Source organism: Pelobates fuscus, chromosome 1 (genome assembly GCF_036172605.1).
Source record: "Pelobates fuscus isolate aPelFus1 chromosome 1, aPelFus1.pri, whole genome shotgun sequence".
NCBI lineage: Eukaryota > Metazoa > Chordata > Amphibia > Anura > Pelobatidae > Pelobates > Pelobates fuscus.
In genome coordinates, this window is record NC_086317.1 from 179,859,204 (window position 1) to 179,868,433 (window position 9,230).

A 9,230-nucleotide genomic window follows, 5' to 3' on the forward strand; every position below is an offset into this window, starting at 1 on the left:
TGTGTTCTTTCCTGCTATTGGTGGACAGTATAGAAAGGGTTAAGCAATGTGAGCCTCCGTGTCTTGACATAAAATTTAATTTTACTATGAAGTTTACTATATTGCACATCTACATGTAACAGAGACTTGAGAAAGAGAAATGGGAGAAGAGTTAATGTCTGAGCAAATGGGCATAGACCCTATGTGTAAAGAACAATAAAAGAAAAGCTTTGCCCAGACCAAAATATGTAGATAAGAGATTAAAAATTAGCTTTTATTAGTTATAATTAAGAATAAATAATGGTGAGGAAGTGAATAAAAAGTATATATACACTCCATTAAACAGGGGTAGGCAACCTTTTAGCAGCACTGTGCCGATATAGGATTGTGATGTCCCGTAGTGGGCCGGTCTTTTTTTTTTTTTTTTTTTTTTTAAGGTATGTATGTTGCCATATTCTGCTTGTGTTATTTATACTGTAGTTGCTTTGTATATTGTATATGTTCATGAGTAGTTTGTGGTATCGTGTATGATACTTATGAATGTGGGCTGTGCATGGGGGCTGCTTGTAGAATTGTGTGTGTGGATGGATATGTCACATAGAGTGTTTGGTAGTGTGTATGTGTGGGGCTGTTTGGGGTATTGCATGTGGGGTTGTGTGCATGTATGTGGATTGTCAGTGGTGTTGAGTTTGTGCGGATTGTGTGTTGTGTTTGTGTGTGGGCTGTTCGTATTATTTGTATGAGGGTAGGGTTATTCTGCATTTCTGTGTATATCTAGCAGTGTGGGTGGCTTCCCTGGGTTCCAGTGGGGACCAGGCTGGCCAGGTACATGTCAAGGACAGGAGCTGCAACAGCAGCTGTGGGCTGCTCTACTCCAGTGTGGATTCACATTCACAGAGTGCTGGACTAAAGTGATCTGAGATCTCTTCCTCTATGTGCGGCAATGCTTAAATTGAGGATTCCCCTTCACCACCTTTTCGTATTAGCAGATATCTAAAGTTTACCTGGGACTCCTGATAGGCCAGAGCCTGTGCAAAGACACTGTGATCCTTGTCAGCAGGTAGCACGGTCCTCTAGGGCAGTGTTTCCCAAAGCAGTCCTCAAGGCACACCTACCAGTCCAGGATTTAAGGATTACCCAGTTTTGTCTAAGGTGTTTTTAGAAAAAAAAAAGAAAAAACACCTTAGACAAAACTGGGTAATCCTTAAATCCTGGACTGGTAGGTGTGCCTTGAGGACTGGGTTGGGAAACACTGCTCTAGGGTAAACAACAGGCACAGTCCTTTTATTTGCATATAATCCCAGCACTTTATTTGTAAGTCCACACAGGAGACAGCAGCAAATGAAAACATAAACAGGTTTCCCCTTTAACCCCTTAAGGACGCATGATGGAAAATTTCCGTCAGCACTCCCCTTAAGGACGCTGGACGGAAAATTTCCATCAAAAATGAAAATTAACCCCTGATTTCCACAATCGCGGCAATCGTGGGGTGTCTCCATATCGGAGGCACACTACTATGGGCAGTTTCACTGATTCAGCCCATGTGATCGCTCTGCCCGGGAGTCAGAGTGATTACACGTGCTGCAGTGAAACACAATCTGTTTCCCTGCAGCTCCGTGGGAGCTGTGAACAGCAGAGAGACAGATCAGTGCTGATCTGTCTCTGGCTGTAAGAAAAAAAAGTGTTAGTAACAAAATCCCATCCCCCTCACCTCTTTCAAATAAAATGTAACCCCTTCCCTGCCCTTTGATCACTGCCTGCAGTGATCAAAATACAGATCACAGTATTTCACTGTGATCTGATTTTTTTTCTTTTAACCCCTGAGGGTTAACTTTTATTTTTTTTAATCCTCAGGGGTTAAATGTATGTAATTAATTCTTTTAAATATTTTAAAATATTTATTTATTTAGCTAAGGTGGGTAGAAGTTAGTGGGGAATTTTACGGTTAGGCTAGTTAGGGGTTAAAAGTAAAAAAAAAAAACAATAAAAAGTTTAAAAAAACTTTGGAAAAGTTTAAACATAGTTTTAAAATAGTAAAATAAGTTGTTAAAAGCTAAATAAATCTTTTTAAAAGTAAAAAAAAACTTTTAAAAATTAAAAAAATGTTTTAAAAAAGGGGGAAAATGCGTATTACCGCTACACTTGGTACAGGCTAGCGAAAAAATGATACCACGGTAAGGTTTCAAATATGCCTTTTGAAACACCCTGGGGTGTCTTCTTTAGGAAATGGTATGCCTTTGTGAAGTAAATGGAAAACACAACCTATTAAAAAAATTCCAAAGTGGGGCATGGACCCAGCGTAAAAATTCTACCTTGAATGGCTGTGTCTCAAATGTGCCCCTTCAACGTTGTCATATACCTGGTAAAGGTACATACGGGGGTATTGCTGTACTCAGATGACATAGCGAAGCAACATATGATGTATTATACTGCTGTAACACATATAAGGTTTGCAAAATATATTTTACAAACTCATTGAGTATGTCAAAAAGGCATATAAAAAGCGTATTACCACTACACTTGGTATAAGCTCGCGGAAAAATTATTTTACGCTAAGGGTTAAAATACATCTTTTGAAATACCCTAGGGTGTCTTCTTTAAGAAATGGTATGCCTTTATGGGGTAGCTGGAATAATTAACCTACAAACAAACCTCCAAAGTGGGGTAACAACACAGCGTAAAAATTCAAAGTTTGACAAAACCTGCAATGGCTGTGTCTGAAATGTGCCCCTTCAACGTCCCCATATAACTGGCAAAGGTACATACGGGGGTATTGCTGTACTCAGACAACATAGCTGAGCAACATATACAGTATTATAAAGCCGTAGCACACATAAGGTTTGCAAAATATACAGTACAAACTCACTGTGTGTCAAAAAGGCAGAAAAAAAATGCTTTTCCCACTGCACTTGATACAAGCTAACGGAAAAATTATCCCACGCTAAGGTTAAAAATTTGACATTTGAAATACCCTTGGGCGTCTTCTTTAAGAAATAGTATGCCTTTTTGGGGTTATTGGAAAAAGCAGCCTGCTAACATATTTAAAAATAGAATACGGACCCATTAAAACTCTCCATGTAAATTCACACTTAAAAACCTGAACTTATCACATCTCTTTCACAGCACTGTAACTTCACAAAATAGTGTCTGGGTCATACATTGGGCATATTGTTTTACTCAGAAGAGGTAACTGAGCATACTTAGGGGCAATTTATGACAGTGGCACTTATCAAATGTAAGAAATACCCAGCGAAAATGCAACATGTATGTAAAAAAATTTAATTTTTTTTTCTCACCACAAAATTTGAAACAAATTGGTGAAAACATTGTGGCAAGTTAAGGTATAATATATGCCAAATAACATACCCTGGAGTGTCTGCTTTCTCAAATGGAAGGCCTTTATGGGGTTATTTGAACAGTCAAATGGCTATAATGCCACAAATTCAGACATATGACCATCTATGAAAATGCCAACTATAGAAACTGAAAAAGCATGGTCTCCTAAATGGCACTGTAGCTTCACAGAATAAGGGCAAAGGTATACAATGGGGGTATCGTTGTACTCAGCAGATGTAGCTGAACACTATATGGGGTTCTGTACAGGGATAGCACACACTAGATTTACGAAATACACATTATAAAAACACAATTTTACTCCAATATTTAGCAGAGATTGGCGGTGAAATGGCTACACAAAAAGTGTCAAACTAACCTTAGGTAAATAGCCTGTGATGTCTACTTTGTATAAATATATACTTTTGTGTGGCAATTTTGTTTCCTGTAATGGGTATTAAACTTCCAAGACAAACATACCAATTTCTAACATTGTTTCACATTGAAATTTTATTTTAGACCTTGTAGTTTGTGACCTGTAACTTTCAAAATAAACTGAAATCCTACACATATTATGTACTTTGTAAATCAAGACGCATAAATTAATTGATTTTGAATTACTTTTCCTAAGCTGTACATATTATGCACACATTATTATTTCCACATTATGTTGCATTTTTTTTTTAATAAATTAGAATTTATACATGTATAGGTCACATCAAATTAAAACCCTTTTTGTTGTCTAAAAAACAGTATATAATATGTGTTGGTACAATAAATGAGAGCGAGATGCAAATTGCAGTTGAACACAAACAGCAAAAAATGCAAAAATTGTTTGTGTCCTTAAGGGTATGTCCAGCTTCTGAAGCTGTGTCCTTAAGGGGTTAAACAAAAACCTAGCTCGTCTGAGCACTGACTCACTTCAGGTTCCCTATCTCTCAGGGGTTAAACTAAAACAAAACAATATTGGTTTCACCAACCTAGTTCTTTGTCCGCTCTCAGCACTCCCAGTGCTCCAAGCCAGCCTTGACTGCTTCCCTTTCTGCACTCCCAGTGCTCCAAACCAGCCTTGACTGCTTTTCTTTTGCACTCGCAGTGCTCCAAGCCAGCCTTAACTGCTTCCCTTTCTGCACTCCCAGTGCCTAGTCTCCTTGACTCTCTCTCTAGAGAGAACAGCCTCTCTCCTAACTGCTTCCTGGGAGGAAGTCAGCAATCCCCATTTTACCTGCCTAGCAGGGAGGGGTTTATTCCCACTGCTACAGCTGATTATCTGCAGCTGAGCAGTGGGTTGGAGACAGTCCAAAAAACCCTGGCCTGGATCTATGTCTCCCAAAAAAAACACTAAAATGTGGAGTGGAGCATTGGCCCACCCTTCTCTCAAAATGCTCCACCCCAGGGGCCCATAACTAAACATAGCTTTGTGTTGTGCAACACACAAACTACATTACTCCCCCTGGGGTTAAATGGCCTCTCTGCCTTCACTTTATCACAACACCTTGAGTGCCGTGCATGGCACACGTGCCGTAGGTTGCCTACCCCTGCCTTAGAGGGTGCAAGATAGGGTACTGTAATTGTCTACAGCAATTATATTGCAATCTGGCTTATAAGGTAAAAAGTTGCTATTTCTACCTGAGATTGAACAGTGTTTCTCTTGTGACAGAAACTGTTACTGTTGCTGACAGAGACTTGTGGCTATATGTCTCTTGCAGCAAAAGCTTGATCACTGTGCTGAGTAAGTATGGTCACTGTTAGGAGGGGACCGTTGAAATATAAATTTCTCTCTATTATTTGACAGTGATTATTATGTATAAGTCTCATGCAGCAAAATGATCTTTGATGGAAGAGACGAATAAAGTGTTGGTCTCTTGCAATAGCTTTATATGGACCTATTTTTATTGGTGGCAGAGACTTGAAGTAATGTATCTCCAGCAGTGTCAAAGTATTTATCCAATAAGTTAGCATGCACTGAAAGATTATATATACAAATATCAATGTCTGAGCTGTGCCTTCAGAGGCACCTAGACTCAGTGAGCCAAAACTAACTGTCTGAATACAGTAGTGCAAAAAATTGGTCCTGCCGTAACAGCAGGAAACTGATAAGTGCTGCGCATATCAGCCAGAGAGAGCTGGATCACTGTTGACGGAGACCGATAGAATCGTAGTCTCTTTCAATTATTGTTACTGTTAGAGACTGTTGTATGTCGTCTCGTACAGCAAACTGGTCCTTGATGGAAGGGACAGACTAAATGTTTGTCTCTTACAATTGCACAATATGGACCTATTGCTGTTGCTGACAGAAACTTGGTGTATCTCCTGTATTGTTACAGTATTATTTCAGTGCTTCCATAAGATTAGCACACACTGAAGATTAGTGATGTACCGAACTGTTCGCTGGCGAATAGTTCCCGGCGAACATAGCGTGTTCGCGTTCGCCACGGCGGGCGAACACATGCGCGGTTCGATCCGCCCCCTATTCGTCATCATTGAGTAAACTTTGACCCTGTGCCTCACGGTCACCAGACACATTCCAGCAAATTAGCAGCAGACCCTCCCTTCCAGACCCTCCCACCTCCTGTACAGCATCCATTTTAGATTCATTCTGAAGCTGCATTCTTAGATAGAGGAGGGAAAGTGTAGCTGCTGCTCATTTGATAGGGAAATTGATAGCTAGGCTAGGGTATTCAGTGTCCACTACAGTCCTGAAGGACTCATCTGATCTCTGCTGTAAGGACAGCACCCCAAAAAGCCCTTTTTAGGGCTAGAACATCAGTCTGCTTTTTTTTTCTGTGTAATGTAATTGCAGTTGCCTGCCTGCCAGCTTCTGTGTCAGGCTCACAGTGGATACTGTGCCCACTTGCCCAGTGCCACCACCCATATCTGGTGTCACAATAGCTTAAGCTTGCATTTAAAAACAAAAAAAATGTTTTCACTGTAATAGATTGAATAGCAGTTAGTTGTCTGCAAGCGTCTGGGTGTCAGGCCTTCAGCATGTACTCTGCCAACCTCTGCCAGTGTACTTTGCCACTCATATCTGGTGTCACTATAGCGTGCCTTTAAAAAGAAAAAAAGCTTTTCACTGTAAGCTAATAGCAGTCAGTGTCCTTAAAGCGGGTGTCAGGCCTTCAGCGTGTGCTCTGCCAACCTCTGCAAGTGCACTTTGCCACTCATATCTGGTGTCACTATAGCGTGTCTTTAAAAAGAAAAAAAGTTTTTCACTGTAAGCAAATAGCAGTCAGTGTCTTTAAAGCGGGTGTCAGGCCTTCAGCGTGTGCTCTGCCAACCTCTGCAAGTGCAGTTTAGTTTTAGTCGACCGAATCTAAAAAATTGTAGTCGACTAAAATGGTTAGTCGACAAAATTAACACTGATGCACACAGTGTGCTGGACATAGGAATTCCAATCCTAGCACACACAGACACAGTACATCTCCAGCACACACACACTACATCTTCAGCACACACACCACATCTCCAGCACACATGCAGACACACTACATCTCAAGGACATACACACACACACATTACATCCGCAGCACACACACATTACATCCCCAACAAACACAGACACACTACATCCCTAGCACAGACACACTACATCCCCACCACACACACACTACATCCCCAGCACACACAGACACACTACAACCCTAGCACAGACACACTACATGCCCAGCACACACACACTACTTCCCCAGCATACAGACAGACACACTAAATCTCCAGCACACACAGACACACTACATCCCTAGAACACACATACAACATCCCCAGCACACACACTACATCCCCAGAACACACAACATCTCCAGCACACTCCACATCCCTAGCACACACACCCTGCATCCCTAGCACAAACATACACACTACATGCCCAGCACATAGACACACTACATGCCCAGCACACAGACACACTACATCCCTATCACACACACACCACATCCCCAGCACACACTACATCTCCAGCACACACTACATTCCCAGCACACACAGACACACTACATCCCTAGCACAAACAGACACACTATATGCCAAGCACACACACACCACATGCCCAGCACACACTACATCTCCAGCACAAACCACATCCCCTGCACATGCAGACACACTACATCACCTGCATTTACACTACATCCCCAGCACACACATTACATCCCCCGCACACACACACTACATCCCCAGCATACATACACATACACACTACATCCCCAGCATACACGGACAGACACACTGCATCCCTAGTGCACACACAGACATACTGCATCCCTAGTGCACACACACTACATCCCTAACGCGCACACTACATCCCTAGCGTGCACACACTACATCCCTAGCTCGCACACACTACATCCCTAGCACATACACACGCTACATCCCCAGCATACACACACAAACATGCTACATCCCAAGCACAGACATGCATTACAACCCTAGGACACACACTACATCCCCAGCACACACACAGACACACTACATCCCTAGCACACACACTACATCTCCCATCATACACAGACACACTACATCTCCCATCACACACACACTACATCTCCCATCACACACACACACACACAGACACACTACATCACTAGCACACAAACTTCATCCCCAGCACACACACACAGACACACTACATCTCCAGCACATACACAAGCACATACACACCACTACTTCTCCAGACTAATTGCATACATCCCACATGACAACTTAACTTACTCTTTTTTGGTTTGTTATTGTTAGTGATTGACGTATATTGTACTTAGCTAATATTTTATTACCACTGCAGAAGCGTATATGTTGTTACGTTTAATTTAGTGTGCAATTATCTAAATATGTTACTGGAATGTATTTCATTTTGGTTTTATCATAATACAACATAATGAATGTGGGCGTGTTTTGGTGGCGTTGTTTTGGGGGAGCCAGGCAGAAAAATGTCTTGGGCCGGCCCTGCCATCTGTGTATGTCATTGTATCTGTATGCATATGAGTGTATCTATGTGTCTGTATCTGTATGTGTGTGTGTATCTGTATGTCTGTTTATCTGTATGTGTATCTGTATATCTGTGTGCCCGTTTATCTGCATGTGTGTCAGTATGTGTGTCTGTGTATTTACATGTGTAACTGTGTATGTATGTGTCAATGATTGTATCTGTGTGTCTATGTATATGCATGTGTGGCAGTGTGTGTGTGTCTGTACATCTGTATGTGTATCAATGTTTATATCTGTATGTTTATCTGAGTGTCTGTATCTGTTTGTATATGTGTGGCAGTGTTTGTATCTGTGTATCTGCATGTGTGGCAGTGTGTTTATCAGTATGTCTGTTCAACTGTATGTATATTAGTGTTGCCATCTGTTTGTCTGATGTGTGGCAGTGTTTGTACCTGTGTGTCTTTACATTTGTATATGTGTTAGTGTGTGTATACGTATGTCCTTGCAACTTTATGTATGTCAGTGTGTGTATCTGCATGTATGCCAGTATGTGCATCAGTGTGTCTGCAACTGTATGTGTGTCAATGTTTTTGCCTGTCTGTACATCATGTGTCAGTCTGTGTGTCTGTATCTATGTGTGTCAGTGTTTTCTCTGTAGGTACGTGTATGAGTGTCATTGTGTCTGTGCAACTGTATGTGTGTCTCTTCATTTGCATGTGTATCTCAGTGCTTGTATCTGTGGCCATGTATCTGCATGTGTGTCAGTGTGCGTATCTGTATATTATGTATCTGTATGAGTGTGTCATTGTTTGTATCTGTGTGTCTGCATGTGTGTCAGAATTTGTATCTGTGTATCTGCACGTGTCTCAGTCTGTGTGTTTGTGTATCCATATGTGTGTATCTGCACTGTGAGGAGCCTGGAACAGAGAAAAAAGGGAGATGGGACAGAGAAAAGCATATACATTTGAAATAACTGCAACTATAATATTTAAAAATAT